Here is a 21,220-nt window from a genome sequence, read left to right as displayed (position 1 = left end):
GCCACCGGCTGCCGCAAGAGAGGAGCCCCAAAGAGAAGATACAAGGACTCCCTGAAACAACATCTCAGCCTGGGCCATATTGATCATCATAACTGGTCTACTCTGGCCTCCAATCAGGAGGCCTGGAGGCACACCATCTATAACGCTGCAGATGCTTTTGAGAAAGCACGCAGGATTCCCCTTGAGGAGAAAAGACAATGCAGAAAGAATCGTGCCTTGCAGAATACACCATCTAAGGAGTCTTCCTGTTGTGCCTTTTGCAACCGGTCATGCCTATCTCGTATTGGCCTTTTTAGCCACCAACGCGCTTGCAACAAACGTGGGTAGAGCCCTTCCCAAATCTTCGTTCGCGAAGTCTAGCCATGATGATGTATATGTACCACCTTTAGCGCAAGTTGATTATATAACAGTTTTCAATCGTGTCAGAAGGCTTTTATGTTGGCTTTTGTCTACTCACTCTTGGTTTTATTGCAGTTTAACACTCTTTGGTCCTGGTGTATTTCATTTGCAGTCAAGATATTTGTTTACTTCTGCACAAAAGTTGTTTCCATGGCTCTCAGCTTGAATTTTCATGGTACAGCTTTCAGATCTACTTGTTGGAACAGACTATCTGCAAACAGTTAACTTCTGACACATTGTTAGTTTACATTTAAAATAAACCAGTACTCCCCCTTATTGAGTTAGGGTAGAAATATTCACAGGTATGAGATTGTGACAATTTTAGGAGACAGGGGTCTACAGTTCTTTCAGTTTCATCTGTTGGGGACAAATCAGTTTTTTCTCTTTCAGATCTAGATAATTTTTTAGTGTCCCCTCTCTTCACAGAAAGAACACTCACCATTTGCTTCATCATGTTGGTAATAGGATTTCTAATTTTGTGGTGTATACTATGTTTGTAGTATTCTTGGTAATTACTAGTTTTGGTCTGAGTGTGATGCTGGCCCATACCATTGGGATGATAGCACTCAGCTTTTGCAGGGATTTCTTCACGGTTCTCCTGTATGAAAAAGACAACTGCTTCGACATAATTACTATTAAAAATCATAACTTTTATCTCCTCTTTGCAGAATTTGACGTTAACTTTTAATTTTTTCAATGAACTTTTACTTAACAAAGGATTAGGCAATTTTAACATACAGGAGAATCAATGAATCACCCAATATTTACTCACTTTAAATCTTGAAAGTTCAAAGAATGGCTTGGATTTACTTATTCTTGCAATTTTAATTATGGTCATGGCATTATAATTCAATTTTTCTTTCAAAGCATTACCTATTACAGATATTACATTGGCGGTTTTTAGCTTTTGTGTTTGTTGGAAATGCACACTGATTTTGCCGCCCATTTTTCGGTCTGGTGGGAAGGTGTGGATTGTGGAGGCTTGGGAGAGCTGGAGGGGGAGCGACAGCTCCGTCTCTGCCCCTAATGGTGGAGCCAGAGAGTCCCGTGTCAGGTTGGGCTGGGACTCCAGTTACAGACACTGTTTTAGGTTTTCCTGAAGCTTCTGTACCTTTAACCGGTCTCCTGCTTGCAGTTGCCAAGGTGTTATGAGCAGTTCTGTTTGTATTGGCCACAGTTAGGAAGTGATTTGCCCTTGCACCCGATGCGGCCCCCGCTCCATCTGCAGGAGCGGCAGCAGCTCCCGTACCAAACCTGGATTCTAATTGTCCCGTGGTTGGACTTACTCTCTCTGTGCCGGTGGTCAACGCTGCCCCTGCTCTCACAGAGCTGTGGCGGCGTCTGCAACCATCACATGATTTCCCTCTTCCTTTCCTACACGTTGGAAGAGGCTGGGCACTGGTAGCTCTCGCCCTCGGCCTTGCTCCGCTTGTTATGGGAGCAGGCATTCTTATTGCTATGACAACCGTAAAGTCGTCGGGTGGTTTTAAAATCTCCTCAACACTTGCACCCACTGAAGCTGCTTGCATGGGATCAGCTGCCACAGGGGAAAGAGTCACCCCCCCCACGCCAGCCAGCATGGGCGGGAGAGGTCCTACACACTCATTCATTCTCTTTGCCCTTGCCTTTCTCGTAGCTCCCGGTGCCTCTGTTACGATTTGATCTACGGTCGCGCTTGTTATACCTGGGGCAGTTCTCGGAATAGTAGGGGTAGCGCTGGGTCCCGTCACCTCTGCAAAGTCAGTGGCCCCAGCACTCCCTCGTGTCGTCGCATCTAACGGTTTTGCAACTTTCACAGCAGTCGCGTCTGCCATCCCTGCTTGGATTACACTAGCAGGGACCAAAGCCTCTTCATTAGTTAAAGCAACAACTGGGACTAGCTTTACCTGTCCCCGCCTCACTGTGCTTGCCACGGTCTTAGACTTTGGGATCTCTCCTTGCTCGAGTCTCGCTCTCTCTGTCCCCGGGTCTTCTCCTCCTTTCTCGCCTGTTAGTATAGCTGGGACAAACTTTGCTTGGTTTTACCCTGTTACGCGCATTCCCACAGCACCAGAAACAGGCAACAACTTTCTTTTCCCCGCGCCAGCTAGCTCCGTCGCTGTGGTAATGGCCGTTCCAAAAACCTCCCCTGCACTCTGAGCTGGGAGTTCCGTTGCCACGGCAACGGCTGTTCTTACAATTACTTCACCGCCCACCATACTCGCTTTCTGTTCTCTATTGCGATACACCGTCCAAGCTATATCCAATAATTCATCAATATTCTTCTCATTACCACCTGCCTTTTGCAGTTTTTTCCTTATATCATCTGTAGACTGTCCTACAAATAAGTATACCAGGTGTTTCTTTCCCAGATCTGACTCTATGTTAATATCAGTATATTTCCTGATTACATCCTTCAGTCTATTCAAAAAATCTGTGGGCGATTCATTCGTCTCTTGTCTAACCTCATACATTTTAAACCAGCTTATTTCCTTTGTATTTGTCACTACGGTAGTACAGTCTACTGTGTTCGCAGCAAACTCTGGGGTTCTTCCTGCAATCGGGGCACGCAGCTCCGTTTTTACAGCTCTCATATCGCTATTGCTACTGATAGAATCAACGGCCTCAGCACCCGTCTGCGGTGCTGGGCTGCTCGGTTCCACAAATACACCTACACTTGGGGCTGTCGCCCCTCCTGGGTCCGACACCTTCACTTTACTGCCACCGTCAGAGTCAGCGACCCCTACGCCTGCCACCGTCACTACACTGGCTGGTTCCGGCGGCGCTTTTTGCCGCGATTTCTAAAGTTTCCCTTGCTTCCACAACAGATGCCGCATCTATAACTTTCTCTGGTGTCACCACGCCAAAAGCAACCCTAATAAAAGTTGACTTTTCAGACTTCTCAGTTCTTATCACGTCACCAGTAGAACTATCAACTTTAGCTCTTATTTGCTCTGCTACTCCCACGCTCACTTCCGCTGTTACCATGGTAACTTCATCTGCTCCGGCAAAGCTGCTGGCAGCTGCAAGGCTACGGGCTGCTCTCTCCACGCTCACCGGAACAGGCAGGGAGGGTCCCGCTCTCATTGCCCCCGTGGGACCAGGAGCCTCTCCTGCTGTTACTCCTGTTGCGACCAAACTAGATATTATCTCTGAGCTAGCTAGCCCCGCAGCATTTGTATAACTCCCGCTCAGCTCTGCTGCGCCGAAAGCAGTTTCAACAAAACCTGACCTTATAGCTCTTATCTGCACCGCTGTGCTTACTCCAGCTAAACTGACAGCCTCTATTCTATCGGCTACTCTGACAGGACTCGCTCCCGCCGGCTCCAAGCCAACTCCTCCAGAGGCTCCGATTTGCTTAATTCCTCCCGGTGCGGCCTCACCAGGGAGTCCTCTAACGACCTCTGCCTGCCCGACCCCTGCCTGTGCAGAAGAAGCTGGTCCAGGGGCCACCAGTCCTGCAGCTCCGGCTCCCCCCGGGCTGTTTTCTCTTCCATCGGGCGACATTAACATGTTTAAATCATCATTCCCTGTGTTTTTAAATAAAATTCATGGGACAGGAGTAGTCTTAACTCGACCTTTTTTCCCTTTTTCTAAACCCATTTCTGATTTTTCTGCCCTTTCTGAGCTTTCGTTTTTCTTATGTCCTTCTCTCAATCCAGGGTGTGTTAACAGAAACATAAACAATTCTGCATATCGGATCTCTTCCCATTTCTGTTCTTCATTAAGGAGCGAAATCAATTTCAATACTGTGTCTAGCTCAAAAGAACCAAATTCCGGCCAAGTCACTCCTCTCATTTGTCCAAACAAAGGCCATGCACTTACAGATAGCCTACAAAGTTCTTCCTTCTTTAAAGTCGTGTTAGGACCGGTTAAAGTTTTCCAGTGTTTCGAAACCAAACAAAGGGGAGGTTCCTTAGGAATTTTAACCTTTGAATCTGCACAACCTATGATTGCAAAACACAAACAAACCACAACCATGCACTAGGATTCAAACTCATTATCTTCAGGTTTCAAAGCCGTTACTGAAACCTCTTAGCTACTTAACTACTACCAAGCCAATCCGGCTCCCGAGCCTCACCTGGCTCCTCACAGAGTCAAAACACACTAGAAGGGCGTCACCTTCTGTCTGAAACAAAACAACGAAACCCAGCCCTAGGCTGAAACCGCTCTGATCTGGACCGGCAAAAAACCCCTTTTCGCCAACTGGAAAGTGACTTTCGCGACTATCCGGGCCCAAGTCTTAAGTTCCCTTTCCAGTCTTCCCGTGTTCCCTATCTCCCGGAAACACAAAACTCTTCCGCAGCTGCTAACCAAACAAGGTATCTTTTTCCTTATTCACCCTTTTCTTAACTCACCTCTGTGCTCCTTACGGTGTTCTGTGGAGCTGGGGCTTCCCTAGATCACTGCGGGAATTCTCCAAAAATGCCGGCTGATGAAGAATTCCTGCAGGATGAAAGTTTCCAATCTGGAGTAACCTCAGGTCTCTGATTTCCATGTACAGACCACCAGCTGATGCCTAAAATGTTGATGCTAAAAGAAAAAATAACTCAGGAGCAGTTAATTAAGGGTGAGATAAGGAAAGGGTTTAATTGTGCCAAGGCATAGATGTTACAAGATGCGCGCCGGCTGTGCCTGAGATGTTACATTTTATAATACTGCTTAACCAATCCAAGTTTTGTCCATCCCGTTGCCTTTGCTCTGATCCACCCCCTGGCCCACCCCTGGGAATTGGGTCTGGTGACTTTTTGGGACCACCTACTTCATCATTCTCATCATCCTCAGAGCACAAAGGGTACACAGTCACCTAGTTCTTGACTCTGTTCTGTTGTTCAGGCCAAGATATGAGTGTTCCCCAAAAAGCATAGGCCTTGCCTTGACAAGAGACTAAATATTTCTACTGAATTCAGGGGTAGGATTGATATGGGGAGCATAGAATGGGGTAAGAGGGTTAAGGAATGTGTAAACTAAAAGGTGTTAGAGGGTGAGGGAACAAGGGCTGCTGCTTCTTATAAAACTTATAAAGCTTACAAAATTAGAAAAATAAAAAACTAAAAGGGTCTTAAGGCATCAACAGAGATGAGCCTAGGAGTGGAAGGCTAGTGTTAGGGGTGAAATCAATAGCCCAGCTCAAGTGCATCTACGCCAATGCAGCAGTGTAGGTAACAAACAGGAGGAGCTGGGAGGAAATCTTAAAGGCACAGAAGCAAGCCATCCCTATGTGCTGAAAGATGAACCGGCAGGGAATAAGACTGACCTGGCTGAACAGGGAGCTTTTGCTGGAACTCAGGGAAAAAAAGAGGGTTTATGACCTTTGGAAGAAGGGGCGGGCAACTCAGGAAGAGTTCAAGGATGTTTTTAGAAATACATCAACAAAAATGGAGGGGCAAGGAAAATCTCCATCCTTTATTGGACGTGGGGGGAAAACACTGTCACCAAGGATGAGGAAAAGGCTGAGGTACTTAATGCCTTCTTTGCTTCAGTCTTTAAGAGTAAAACCGGTTATCCTGAGAGCAACCAGCCCCCTAAACTGGTAGACAGGGTCACAGAGCAGAATAGGCACCCTGCAATCCAAGAGGAAGTAGTTACTGACCTGCTGTGACACCAAGACACTCAAAAGTCTATGGGACCGGATGGGATTCATATTGAGGGTACTGAGGGAGCAGGTGGAAGAGCTTGCTAAGCTGCTCTCCATCATTTATCATCAGTCCTGGTGAACCAGGGAGGTCCCAGATGACTGGAGGTTGGCAAATGTGACACCCATCCACAAGAAGGGTCAGAAGGAGGATCCAGGGAACTATAGGCCTGTTAGTCTGACCTCAGTCCCCGGCAAGGTTATGAAACAGATCATCTTGAGTGCAATCACATGGCACATACAGGACAACCAAGGGCTCAGGTCCAGCCAGCACAGGTTTAGGAAAGGCAGGTCCTGCCTGACCAACCTGATCTCCTTTTATGACCAGATGACCCGCCTAGTGGATGAGGAAAAGGTTGTAGATGAGTCTACCTGGACTTCAGTAAAGCCTTCAATATTATCTCCCATGGCATTCTCCTGGAGAAACTGGCAACCCATGGCTTGGACAGGTACACCCTTCACTGGGTAAAAAAATGGCTGAGTGGCCAAACCCACAGTTGCAGTGAATTGTGCCACATCCAGTTGGTGGTCGGTCACTAGTGAGGTTTCCTGAGGCTCAGTATTGGGGCCAATACTGTTTAATATCTTTATTGATGATCTGGATGAGGGGATCGAATGTACCCACAGTAAGTTCATGGATGACACCAAGTTGGGTGGGAGTGTGGATCTGCTGGAGGATAGAAAGGCTCTGCAGAGGGATCTGGACAGGTTGGATTGATGGGCTGAGACCAACGGTATGAGGTTCAACAAGGCCAAATGCCAGGTCCTACACTTCAGCCACAACAACTCCATGCAACTCTACAGGCTGGGGGATGAGTGGCTGGAAAGGGGCCCAGTGGAAAAGGACCTGGGAGTGCTGATCGACATCCAGCTGAACATGACCCAGTAGTGTTCTCAGGTGGGCAAGAATACCAGTGGCATCTTGGCCTGTATCAGAAATAGTGTGGTGTGGTGTTTTGACCCTGGCTAGATGCCAGGCACCCACCAAATCTGCTCTATCATTACCCTTCTTAGTTGGACAGGGGAGAGAAAATATACCAAAAGTTTCATGAGTTGAGATAAGGACAAGGAGAGATCACTCACCAAATATGGTCATGGGCAAAAGAGACTCGAATTGGGGAAATAAACTGAATTTATTACTAATCAAAATCAGAGTAGGATAATGAGAAGTAATCTTAAGACCTTCCCTCCACCCCTGCCTTCTTCCTGGGCTCTACCTCCCTCCCCTCCGGTGGTGCAGGGAGATGAGGAATGGGGGTTATGGTCAGTTCATCACAGGTTGTTTCTGCCACTGCTCAGGGAGAAAAGTCCTTTCCCTGCTCCGGTGTGGGGTCCCTCCCACAGGAGACACTTCTCCATGAACTGCTTGTAAAGAACTGATAGAAGCAGGACATTACCTTCTGTTTGTTTTTGTTCGAACTGCAAGAAGCAAATTGTTTTGACTGTTAAATAACCTCAAGCCTGGAGACAGCAGCACCTGCATGGGGTACCGAGACTGGGTGCATGTGGGATGTGCTGTTGTTATGTTGCTACCACCTGCTGTAAGGCACGGCACCTCCAACCCTATATAAGCAAGTGCCAGAGATGCACCTGGGGGAAGAGATCAAAGACGCCTCGGGATCAGACACTCCATGCAGAAGATCAAAAGCGGGAAACCCTGCCCCCCACACAAGCTGCAGGGACATACTGCAGTCCCCACACTCTCAGATTGGCTCCAGGAATTCCCCACACTTGCTTAGCGGCTGTGGGGATTCCCCCCCATTATCAAAAACACACGGAGCTGGGAAGAGGTTGGGGCTGTGCCATGTGGACTAAGGTGGGAAACCCTGCTGCCACACACATGACTGGCGCATGCTGAGGGCACACACATGCCACTGCCCAGCATATGCCTTGGACACACATGCTGGTGTCTGCACATGCTGTGGACACACATGCCACTGCCCGGCACATGCAGACGCCACTGACCGGCATATGCAGACACTGTTGCCCGCACATGAGCCATGCCCCAACACTGCCCACGCAGCACCACAACCAGCCTGGCCGGACCCAGGACACACTGCAGGGCCAACACATGCTGTGAGAACTCCACTCACACTGCAGAGACAAAAAAACGAAGAATGACCTGACGGAGATTCGGCCCCATCACCGAGGATGAAATCCAGTGCTGAGTTCATGGTGGTGGTAACACTCTTTCCTGTGCTTCTTGTAATTATTCTTAGCTTTTCCAACTTTTCTCTATTTTTCCTTCTTTCTCTCTCTGCCTCTCCTATAGTTAATGAAGTTGAATTATTGTTCTGGATACCAACATTTGACCTCATTTGTGTCTTAATCTCGCTTTTGGGTATATTCGAACTTAAATTCTTCTCCACATTTATGGATAGAGGCACACTTCGCCTCTTTGTACCTAAGTGGATTGGAACATCTTTTTGGCATCACGTTTACACGATACTCTAAAAGCAAGAGTGTTGATTCCAAGACAATAGTTGCTCATCGATCATTTTCTAATAAAGAAATGAAGTAAGGTACCTTTATGATTATCTACTGTAACTGAAGTAAGGTACATACTATTACTGTTTGCTTGATGAAAAAGTATCATTAATGCAAGGTCCCCCTCAAAAGCAAAGTGTACTATAATTAATGCAAGATGCCCCTCAAAAGCAAGGTGTATTAACAAGTGTTTAAAATAAGGTGCCTCCTGAGGCATGAGGAGTGAGACACTGAAAGTAACTTAAACAAGGTGCCCCTCGGGAAGACCACTCCTGTGTGTTTATTGTAAAATGGAAAGTGATTCTCAATCTTTCATTAATCTTTTGGATGGATTTGGTGCTAAACCATCCCATCCAGGCATGGAGTGGGTGCAAGAAAACTGGTGTAATATCTAAGCAATTTTTGATCAAATGTCTACCCTGTGAGCTGGGGTGAGAGCCAAAACAGGGATCCCAAAGACCCTAATGGATGACCACCCCACTATAAATTAGTGGTATTAATTAAAGAATGGTTGGCAAAAGAGGGATCAATAAAAGCTGTTTTCCTGTTACAACCCCTTCCTTGGAGTGATCACAGAAAGGGGAGATGGCAGGAAACACTTTCCTTTGTCCCCAGTAGGTAAGCCAGGGGATAGAGGGTGGTTTTACATTAGACAACTTACCAAAAATTCCAAAGGAGACTTATTAATAATCTGTCCTATTGGTCCCCACAAAATTCCTGTAACCTTTTTAGTAGACACTGGAGCTCAAGTATCCACCCTCAAAGTTGAAGATGTCTCTTCGTGTGGAATCATTCCCTCACGTAAAGATATATTTGTTGTGGATACTTTTGGATACACCCAAGACCAGACAACAGCAAATGTAAGATATTGGTTGCCAGGAGAGGAGAGAGTAATTGAAACCCTAATGGTTTGAGGAAGAGTTCCTATAAATTTATTGGGGTTAGACCTCCGAAAGGAAAGGTCTTGGACTGACGAGGAAGGAGAAATGTGGGCTTTCGGGAAGGAAACCCAGCATATGTGTCTGTTAGGTTCTGCCCCTGCTCTTCCTCCCTCCAGTGATAAACTGAGAAAATGATTCGGGCTAATTAAGAGGAAACAGTGTAAGGTCAATATGACCTGGAGAGAGAAAAGAAAAACAAATCGTAAAACTTAATTGGGCTCCTATAAAGAGATGAAACAAGTTACCTCCCTTTTACCTTGTGTAGGATTTATAGTGAGAGAATTTTGTTTAGTTAGCTAGATAATAGCACCTTTCTTAAATTTTATAACTTTGTATAGATAACAAGCAAACATCTGCTGAATGTCTGATTTGGCAATATATTATGGATGCTTATAGATAACATTCTTGTTAAGAAAATATCTGTTAAAAGTCTGACTTAACAATGTGTAATATTTATGTTTATGTATAATGAATATTCATGAAGTAGCTGAAAATAAATGTAGAACAACTGTCTTCTTTGGGTGTGACAGGCGTTGGGAGTTGTTGAACCCCCTCCCTGATCACCCAGTGTTGAATTTGCTTTTATTATATAATAAATTCTGATTCGAAATCACCCGACTGGGTTTCTATTTCTCACAAACTTGGTGACTTCGCCCGACGTGATACCCTTTGTGTTCTGGGAGATATTTAGCGCCTGAGATAGGAGCGCGCCTGCTGTTTTTCAGTGGCCTATTCACAGGCCTAATATTTCAACAAGGACCAAGGGTAACGCATGCATATGATAAAAGCAAGGAATTAAAAAGCTCCTGGAGTGCTGCAGCAAAAAGCCCATAATTCTTGTGCACGAAGACCCGAGTGAGAACAACGGACTGTGAGTATCACTTCAGGGGGGCGGATAAAGAGGTCAGAGTGAATGAGTGAATGAGACGCAGTGTAACTGTGAACCGAGAGCGGAGTCCTTCTAACCTCGTTTCTGTCTCCCCGTGAGGGGTGCAGCAGGTGAAGGGATGAAGCGGTTGAACTGATGAGTGGACCTCTGGGGTCGGTGGGAGTTTTTCAGGAAGGACCACTGAGTCAGTGAAAAATCCTAGAAGGGATCCCAGAGGATCGGTGGGAAGGTAGGAAAACTTTAGAAGGGACCTCAGGAATATGGGGCAGGGAATTAGTAAATAAGTTGCCCCAGGAAGGAAAGGAGCAGGCAGGCATTGCCGGATATACCCTTAGACAGTCCTCTAGGGGTAATGATCTTAGACTGGGAAAAGAGGGAGAGTACTAAAAATAAAGAAAAACCAAAAATGATTCAGTACTGCATGATTGAGTGGACTAAAGAAAAAATAAGGAGTGATGGTATCTCTTGGCCTGTGTATGGATCATTTGAGGGTTGGATCTGCCAAGCCCTCAACAGTTATGTAAACGGCAAGAAGCCGATAAACTCTGAGGAGAGTGAATATGCTACTTGCTGGAAAGAAGAAGTTTGGCCAGAACCTACTAAAGTTTATAAGTTGACGAAAGAAAAGCAGGTCGAAAAGAAAGTAACAGAAACCAAATGGGAACCATTAGACAATTTACCTCCACCCTATAATCCACCTGCTCAGCAACCCCTTTTACAACCCCCTCCACAGACCCCTCAGCAACGCCTTTTACAACCCCCTCCACAGACCCCTCAGCAACCCCTTTTACAACCCCCTCCACAGACCCTTTCATCACCCTCTTTACAGCCCCCCTCAGCTGCTGTTCCCACAGTGCCTGTGAGTTACTCCCCACCTGTACAAACTCCTTTAACTGCAGACTCCACTACCCTGCAAAATCATAAGAGTGAAAATCCTGAAAAACATAAGACTCGGAAGAAGAGATGAGCCACCCCAAGGGAAGTTAGAACCCTTTTAGTAGAACAGGACAGCTCTAGTGAGGAAAATGAAGGGGTGTGCTCAACGAGAGAATTATACCCACTTAGGGAAGTGCCTTTGGGGGGAGCGCAAGGGGGAATTGGGTTTGTAAATGCTCCCCTAAGTTCAAGTGAAGTTCAGGCATTTAAGAAAGAGATGGGGAGGTTATTAGAGGATCCCTTAGGAGTAGCTGAACAACTAGATCAATTTTTTGGGACCAAATACATTTACCTGGGGAGAAATGCAATCCATTCTGGGAATACTATTCAACCCGGAAGAGAGACAGATGATACGGACAGCAGGGATAAGGATATGGGATAGGGAGAATCAATTGGGCCCCCCCGGGGACAATAAAATGCCCGTTAATCCTCCCAATTGGGATTCTAATTCTGCCGCAGACCGACAACACATGGAAGATTATCGCACCTTAATAATAAGAGGAATTAAGGAAGCTGAGCCTCGTGGACAGAATGTCACAAAAGCATTTAAAAGCCAGCAGGAAAGAGATGAAACCCGGAGTGCATGGTTAGAGAGATTAAGAAAAGATTTACAGCAATACTCAGGAATCGACCCAGAAACTACAACTGGACAAGTGGTACTAAAGGTCCACTTTGTAACTAATTCCTGGAACGATATCCGCAAAACATTAGAAAAATTAGAAGATTGGCAGCACCGGGGGCTTGAAGATTTACTGAGAGAAGCACAAAAAGTCTATGTGCGAAGAGATGATGAGAAAGCAAAAACAAAGGCAAAAGTATTAGTAGTTGCCGTCCGAGAATCACATAAAGGTGTAAAGTCAGATGAGAGGAAGAGTTCTAAGGGAGAAAGGAAAATGGGGGGTCTGAAAAAACCCCAACAAACTGTCCCAAGGGGCCAGGAGCTTGCATGTTATTATTGTGGGGAGAAAGGTCATCTGAAGAGAAACTGCCCCAAGAGTAAAAGGAGAAGGATTCCCAGTGCCTATAATACAACAAGTTCAAATTGAGGGAGAAACCAAAATTACAGTGGGAGATTTACTTTTAGTACCTGAAGCAGATTGCAATCTTTTAGGGAGACACCTACAGGTTTCCCTGGGAATAGGAGTTGTGCCAGAAGAAGGAGAAATGAGAGTTAAAATAATGACTCTAAAAGAGGAAGATGAGGAAAAGATTAACCCCAGTGTGTGGGCCTCAGAAGACCAAGTGGGAAAATTAAAGATAGACCCCATAAAAATAGAAATCATTGATTCCAACCACCCAATACAAATAAAACAATATCCTATTTCTCAAGAAGGAAGAGTAAAACTTAAACCCATTATAGACAAATTACTGACAAATGGAACTTTAGAAGTCTGTATGTCCCCTCATAACACCCCTATATTTCCAGTAAAAAAAAAGGGATGGTACCTTTAGGTTAGTCCAAGACTTAAGGGAAGTAAATAAAAGAACAATTGCCCGATTTCCTGTTGTTCCAAATCCATACACCCTTTTGAGTCATATTCCTCCTAATTACATATGGTATAGGGTGGTCGACTTAAAAGATGCTTTCTGGTCCTGCCCACTAGATGAAGAAAGCAGAAATATCTTCGCCTTTGAATGGGAAGATACGCAAACACGGAGGAAACAACAATTAAGATGGACAGTTCTTCCTCAGGGGTTCACAGAATCTCCAAACCTGTTTGGACAGGTCCTAGAAAAGATACTATTAGAATTCCTAAACCTCCGGGAATAGAGGTTATACAGTATGTAGATGATTTATTAATTGCTGGGGAAAGTGAAGAGGGAGTCAGAGAAATCACAATACAACTCTTAAACTTCCTGAGGGAAAAAGGGTTAAAAGTTTCCAAGAAGAAGTTACAGTTTGTAGAACAAAAGGTAAAATATTTCGGTCACTGGTTAGATAAGGGAACCAAAAGACTAGATGCTGAAAGAGTGAGAGGAATATTGGCCCTAGCTCCCCCAAAAACCAAAAGGGATATAAGTAGGTTACTGGGATTATTAGGATACTGCAGGTTGTGGATTGAGGGTTATAGTGGATTAGTAAAGTTCTTATATGAAAAACTTACCCAAGAAGTAGTGAAGTGGAATGACAAAGATAGTGAAAAACTAGGTGAAATTAAAAGAGCTCTAACCAGAGCTCCAGTTCTAACACTCCCTGAACTGAAGCAACCCTTTCAGTAGTTTGTAAATGTAGAACAAGGAATTGCTTATGGAATATTAACCCAAGAAAAAGGAGGACATCGAAAGCCAGTAGCATATCTGTCAAAATTACTAGACCCTGTCAGCAGAAGTTGGTCTGTGTGCTTGCAAGCTGTCGCAACCACTGCTATATTAGTGGAAGAAAACCGTAAAATCACCTTTGGAGGAAAAATTACAGTTTTCACCCCCCACGCTGTACGAGTACTACTGAATCAAAAAGTGGAAAAATGACTAACAGATGCCCGCATTTTAAAATATGAAGCTATATTAATCCATAGTCCAGACTTAGAACTACTAGTAACTAAAAATCAAAATCCGGCACAATTTTTATATGGGGAACCAAGTGAACTGACTCAAATACTAGAGCATGACTGCTCAGAACTAATACAATTACAAACCAAAGTCAGAGAAGATTTAGAAGAGGTGGAATTAGAAAACGGAGAAAAATATTTCGTTGATGTCTCCTCCCGATACAAAGATGGGAAGAGAATTTCTGGATATGCAGTCATCAATGGGAATAATATGACAATTGCAGAATCAGGAAAGCTTAGTTCAACCTGGTCAGCACAAGCGTGTGAGTTGTATGCTCTCTACCGGGCTCTTGAATTATTAACAGGAAAAAAAGGAACAATTTTTACAGATTTGAAATATTGTTATGGAGTCGTGCACACATTTGGGAAAATTTGCAAAGAAAGAGGGTTAGTAAGCACGAGAGGTAAATCACTAATACATGAAGAGTTGATCAATCAAGTATTAGAAGCTTTAAGGAAACCCCTAGAAATAGCAGTAGTCTATGTAAAAGGACACCAAAAGGGAATATCATTCATAATCCGAGGAAATAATTTAGCAGATGAAGTGGTCAAAGACACAACTGAAAAAGGGGAAATAACTAAGTTGCATATATTAAACTTACAACAGCCTGAGAACTTAGAAATACCAGTATTTTCAGAGAGGGAAGAGAAAGAACTAACACAGATAGGGACAAAGAAGCAAGAAGGGGGGGTATGGATCTTAGCAGATGGGAGGAAAATGGTTTCTAAACCAATAGCACGATCAATATTAATGAAATTACATCAAACCACTCACTGGGGAACACCAACTCTCTGTGATCAGTTTTTACAATGTTATGGGTGTATAGGAATTTTCGAAATCGCTAAGCAAGTTACCAGCCACTGTTTGACATGTCAAAAAGTGAATAAAAAGGCTATGAGAAATACTCCTGTAGGGGGAAGGGATATAGCATACCGACCCTTCGAGTGAATACAGGTGGATTTCACAGAACTCCCACCTGTGAATAGATGGAAATATCTACTAGTAATAACCGACCATCTGACCCACTGGGTGGAAGCAATACCTACTGGAAGGGTTACAACAAATTTTGTAATCAAAGTACTACTTGAAAATATAATTCCTAGATATGGAATGGTATATAGTGTAGATTCAAACAGAGGAATTCATTTCACCTTGAAAATACTTAAAGAAATAACAATTGCGTTAGGAATCATGTGGAAACACCATACTCCCTGGCACCCCCAAAGTTCAGGGAGGGTTGAGAGAATGAACCAGACTCTGAAGCAAGACCTAACTAAATTGATGATTGAAACTCAGATGTCATGGGTTAAATGTTTACCCCTGGCCTTACTGCGTATTCGAACCCAACCAAGGACAGACCTCGGTCTATCACCATATGAAATGCTTTATGGAATGCCTTATATATGGCTAAAGGATGCAGTAGGTGACTATTGCAATATTGATACCAAATTAAGACCATACATACAAACACTTGCAAAAAGGTTGACAGAAATAAGAGAACTAGGAGCCTTAGCCCAAACAGCACCATTAGATTTCAAGATACATAAAATAAACCCTGGGGATTGGGTCCTAATAAAGAGAGGGAAAGAAACTTCTTTAACCCCATTTTGGGAAGGTCCCTTCCAGTTACTGCTCACGACAGAGACCGCAGTGCATACAGCAGAACGAGGGTGGACACACGCGACCAGAGTGAAAGGACCTGTTGCTCCACCACCCCTGAAAGAGTGGACTGTGTCATCAACGCCTGGGGACCTACAACTTAAACTCCAGAAAAGACCTTTATGAATTCATCACCTGAATGGAGAAAACATATCGAAGGTTGGAATGAGTTATCCCCAGAACAAAGAGACTTAAGGGCCCGACAGGTATTTCCTGAAAGTTTCTGCATAAAACCTAGCCTGAGATCCTGGTTTCAATTGACCCCAGGACAAATTCTTAGGAGACAGCTGTTTGTTTCTTGGAAAGAGGGAGTCATCCCCTGGCAGAGTGGAGGGGCAGGTGCATATTTTACTAATCGTTTAGTTAACCCAATCCTTGTGTTAGCTTGTGACCTTGAAAAAGAAAATCCCCTAACTCCTGGACCGCCACCACCAGATCGCATACGCTGTATAAAACATCCGTGGGCTCAGCATGATGGTTGGGTAGAGTGTCAGTGTAGGCACTGTCACCGTAAATGGTCCTGTGTGGCCTTTAACCGACATATACATTGCCCTGAGTGTCGCGACATGCAAGGAGATCAACCCCAATTAGAGTCAGTACAGATAAATAAGCTGTTCTGTGGGTGGGAATTGTTATTACCAGTAAATTGGGAAATATTTGAAACTGACTGGTATGCAGCATTAAGATACAGTGTGATGAAATTTGCTGGAGAAACAGCCCAAATTGACTGCCCGCTAGATGACTTTAACTTTATAGACCCCATGTAAAGAATGTCACAATGGTTAACAATTTCTATATTGATTGATTAGTGGGAATAATAATTTTGCTGACAGAACCCGTTGTTGTGAGATAAAGTGAACCTTTACCTGGAAACGGAAAAACCGGACCTTAATTAAATTAGAAAATCTAAAAGGGGCAAGACCAGGTTAACCTCTGAACCTGCCACTGACAGCCAGTCACGGGATGCAACCCCGTTCGGGCATGGGTCGTGGAGGCTTAAGTTATGCTGGACCCTTTTGGATACTCTGCTGCTTTTGAGCTCACATCTTGTCTGATGAATGTACAAAATGCTACCAAATTACATGATATAAAGGCCGTATGATTCAAAGCTTAAGTTACCAGTCATTTGTCAACAAAGTCTGCTATGACTCTAGACAACTGAACACTTGCAACACATGTTCTCGGCAACTATGGGTAGTAAAAACTTTAGGAAAAGGGGGAACCAGATTGGGACTTAGTTGTCCTAAGGGAGAGGAATGGATTTGTTTCACTCAAGAAGGCCATTGGGACATTTCTGGCGGTGGTGGAATGCAGGACTTGAAAAGGGAGGAAATAATAAAACAGAGGGTGCAAACCACATTAAAAGGAACCACACAAGGAAAACCTTCCAACACAGGTGACTTATACCAGAAATTAAAAGACAAACTAGGAGAAGATTGGCAACTCCCAGGTTATGGAACTAACCTATATATTGATCTAATGGAACATATTATTCAAACCTTAAATTTACCTAAGCGCTGGATTTGTAGTGGACCTTTGATGACAGAAGAGTGGTCCTGGAAAGGGACTGGTCTCACTCCATGGGAAATTCTAAAACGGAATCACTCCCAGAAAGCATCAGAATCTAGGCCCCAAGGTTGGATTCTAATTTCTGACGTAATTGGGAAGAATGCATTGAGCGGAGAGGTAGGGAAACATATAAAACTAAAGTAGGAGAGTCCCCATGCCTATCAGTGAAAATAATAAATACCACAGGAGAATATTGGTGGCCAAAAAACCCATTAGGATATTGGACTAACAATACGACTGCAGATTGTACTTGGCATGATGAAGCTCAAAGCTGGTGGTGTAATGAAACAAATTTGAAAAACCCTTTTGAAAGCATAAAAGAATTAAAAATATATTGGGACCAAGCAGGTAGTACCGATTTAGAATGGGTAGCTCCAGAAGGATTATTTTGGATATGTGGAAAGGGAGCATATACACAGTTCCCTAAAGACTGGAGAGGAGTCTGTACACTAGGTATAATCCAACCGGGGTTCTTCTTACTGCCCCCCAAAAAGGGTATGAATTTAGGTGTACCCTTGTATGATGATTATGGAACCATACACCGAGAAAAAAAGGATGACATTGGAGGAACCCAAAAGTGGTACGATGATGAATGGCCTCCTGAACGAATCATTGCTACTTACGGACCAGCTACTTGGGCCCAAGATGGGACCTGGGGTTATCGAACCCCCATATACATGCTAAATAGAATTATCCGCCTTCGGGTAGTCATGGAAATAGTAGCCAATAAGACAATTCAAACTCTGGATCTAATCACAAGTCAGCAATCAAAAACTCGAGCAGTTGTGTACCAGAATAGGCTTGCCTTAGACTATCTGTTAGTTGAGGAAGGGGGGGTGTGTGGTAAATTCAACACTTCAGATTGTTGTTTACAAATTGATGATAATAGACAGGCAGTTATGGATATTGCAAAGGATATCAGAAAACTGACTCATGTACCTGTACAAAAATGGAACTCCATGCTCGACAGCCAATGGTGGGATAACTTGTTAGGAACAACTTGGTGGAAGAAAGTAGGATTCTTTTTGTTATGCACGTTGGCCAGTATAATATTTTTACCATGTTTAATCCCTTGTTTCATTAGATTGATAGTTTCTGTAGTACAAGGAATGCAAATATCAACAATGCCGATAGGTCCAAAGACGGCTCAAAGTGCCAAAGTACTGTTAGTCACCAGAACTCCACCCTCCCGGGATGAAGAAAATGTCAAATTAATATTGTCCAAATTAGAGCAAAAAACTCGAATCAATAATTTTATAGAAAGAGGGGAGGGATTGTGATAAACTGAGAAAATGATTTGGGCTAATTAAGAGGAAACAGTGTGATATGGTTTGAAGCTGGCTTCCTGCCAAGTCTCCAAACCTTACCACCAGAAGTCCGTCCGTCACCCCCCCCCAAACCTCAGGGAGAAGAGGGAGAAAAAAAAAACAACCAACTAAGAAAACCTGAAACAAGAGAGAGACAGTTAAAGTGATATATATAAATATATTTACACTTATGTTACAATTGAAATATATACAATTTAAAATATATACAATTTCACAAGGAAAGGGGAAGGGAGAAGGGAAAGGGAACAAAACCAAAATAATATATATATATATATCCCAATCAGTAGCCCGAGATCTAGTAACTAAAGAGTTAGCAAAGAAAATATCCCACCACTCTCCTTGGGACAACCAAGAGTCGCTCCGGGATGATCACCGGCAACCTCTGCCTCCCAAGGTCGACAAGGCCTTACCAGACCTCGCTCCCCAACACAGCAGACTCAACAGCAGGGAACCTGCACCTCCAAACCGCTGGAAGGAAAAAGAGCGAAGGCCTCTCCTCCTTTCTTCTTATAATCTGGCTTACGTAAAAATCGTAGGGAATACTGAGTAAATCTGGACCCTTCCTTGGTTACAAACTGGTCACCAAGGAAGGCCTAGCCCAAACCACCACACAGTGTAAGGTCAATATGACCTGGAGAGACAAAAGAAAAACAAATCGTAAAACTTAATTGGGCTCCTATAAAGAGATAAAACAAGTTACCTCCCTTTTACCTTGTGTAGGATTTATAGTGAGAGAATTTTGTTTAGTTAGCTAGATAATAGCACCTTTCTTAAAATTTATAACTTTGTATAGATAACAAGCAAACATCTGCTGAATGTCTGATTTAACAATATATTATGGATGCTTATAGATAACATTCTTGTTAAGAAAATATCTGTTAAAAGTCTGACTTAACAATGTGTAATGTTTATGTTTATGTATAATGAATATTCATGAAGTAGCTGAAAATAAGTGTAGAACAACTGTCTTCTTTGGGTGTGACAGGCGTTGGGAGTTGTTGAACCCCCTCCCTGATTACCCAGCGCTGAATTTGCTTTTATTATATAATAAATTCTGATTGGAAATCACCCGATTGGGTTTCTATTTCTCACACTCCCTAGTAACCAATGTCAAACCTTACCCCTTAACCTTGGGAGCCAGAGAAGGAATAGCTCCAGTTATTGGAAATCTAAAAGAAAGAGGAATAGTAATTATGGCACATTCCCCTTTACAATGCTCCTGTGTGGCCAGTTCACAAGTCAAATGGCAATTTGAGATTAACTGTGGACTACCGATGCCTTAATTGCAAACACAAGGCCCCTTACGGCAACAGTCCCAAATATTGCTGAACTAATAGCTACCATACAAGAACAAGCCCATCAAATCATGGCCACTATTGATGTCAAAGACATGTTTTTTATGGTTCCCCTGCAAGACCAAGATCAGGAGCGTTTTGCTTTTACGTGGGAAGGCCAGCAGTACACTTTTACCCACCTCCCACAATGACCTAAACATTGACCCACTCTAGCATATCACACACTGGTGCAAGAACTGTCACTCATTCCTCCCGCACTGGGAGTAAAAGTATACCAATACATTGATGACATTTTGGTAGCAGGAGATGAAATTGCTCCCATACAGTCAACCAAAACAGACATAATTAAACATCTAGAGTCATTGGACTTACAAATCCCTCCTGAAAAAGTACAACCCACTTTGCAAGAAGTAAAATTCCTGGGAATATGGTGGAGGGGAGGAATGGTCTATATTCGCCCAGACATCCTCACTTCCCATGACCAAATTAAAATGCCTGAGAATAAGAAAGATCTGCAGTATGCTTTAGGTTTGCTGAGGTTTTTTGAGGAAACGCATCCCTAACTTTTTGATAATTGCAAGGTCCTTATATGATTTGTTGTGGAAAAGGGCAAGGTGGGATTGGACCTCTCTCCATGATGAGGCCCTACAACTCCTAATTTTTAAGGCAAACACACACCAATCACTAGGCCCTATACACCCTACTGATCCCGTACAAATTGAGTGGGGATTTGCCAGTTCGGGACTGTCCATACATTTATGGCAGCAAGGACCTGATGGTCCCACCTGACCCATTGGATTTTATTCTCGAAGTTTTAAAGATGCAGAAAAACAGTACTCCACTTGGGTAAAGGGTTTGTTCATGGTCAGCCTTGCCCTTCGGGAACCAGAAAGAACTGTCCGCCAACAATCCCTAATTTTTAAGAGGACCTTTTAAAGTCATCAAACCAGTTTTGTTGGGAACTCCTCCCTGAGGGAACAAGTTAAGTCACTCCGCACCTGCATTTAGTTAATCAGAATCAAAAGGGAGGATTGACCTTAGCTAAGTGCTTTGAAAAAGAGAATGTTGTGTTTCTCAAAGTGGAAAACCACTTTGAATGGTCTGCATGATAGAGTGTGTTTTTGTCTCATGGCTGAACACAGCCACCACATGATGTGAGGTGAATGTGTGGGATTGAGGCACTGGTTTAGGACAATCCTGGGAATTCTGGTTGACTAAAGAAAAACAACAGGTGCTGTTTATGAGAGAATATGAATAATAGGGGAACACTGAAAAGGATTGGTGGACAAGTCCTGAAATCAAACTCTGTGTGTGTGCAGCTCCATTTTCTTTCAGCACCCATATTTGGTGACCCCAACGTGTGACCTGCATTACAGGACCCTCTTTCAGTGTCCATACATCCCCTGAAGGGGTGGCCCTGTTTGAAAATGGTATGCCCAAATTGAACATTATTGTACCATCTTTCAAGTAACCAAAGGAGCTCCCAAAAACCTTCCCTTACAAGAAGAGGTAACCCTGAACAACACAACTGACTCTCCACCTTCTGTGATTCA

The 21,220-nt window shown here is 43.7% G+C and overlaps 2 long non-coding RNA genes across 2 annotated transcripts; both read left to right on the top strand.

Moving 5' to 3' along the window:
- Positions 1-1,362: 1,362 nt before the first annotated feature.
- Positions 1,363-9,665, top strand: LOC113960110. The gene is made up of 3 exons (XR_003531978.1): positions 1,363-1,373; positions 5,831-5,836; positions 9,558-9,665. It is a non-coding gene; the product is annotated as an uncharacterized LOC113960110 (long non-coding RNA).
- An 841-nt stretch (positions 9,666-10,506) lies between these two features.
- On the top strand, positions 10,507-15,585 carry LOC113960113. Its single transcript, XR_003531979.1, has 2 exons — positions 10,507-10,559; positions 15,432-15,585. It is a non-coding gene; the product is annotated as an uncharacterized LOC113960113 (long non-coding RNA).
- The last annotated feature ends 5,635 nt before the right edge of the window (positions 15,586-21,220 follow it).

The sequence above is a fragment of the Corapipo altera genome, unplaced genomic scaffold (genome assembly GCF_003945725.1).
Source record: "Corapipo altera isolate COAL_440 unplaced genomic scaffold, ASM394572v1 60630, whole genome shotgun sequence".
Classification (NCBI taxonomy): Eukaryota; Metazoa; Chordata; class Aves; order Passeriformes; family Pipridae; genus Corapipo; species Corapipo altera.
Note: the sequence above shows the minus strand (reverse complement) of the source record. Positions and strands in the feature narration are given on the sequence as shown.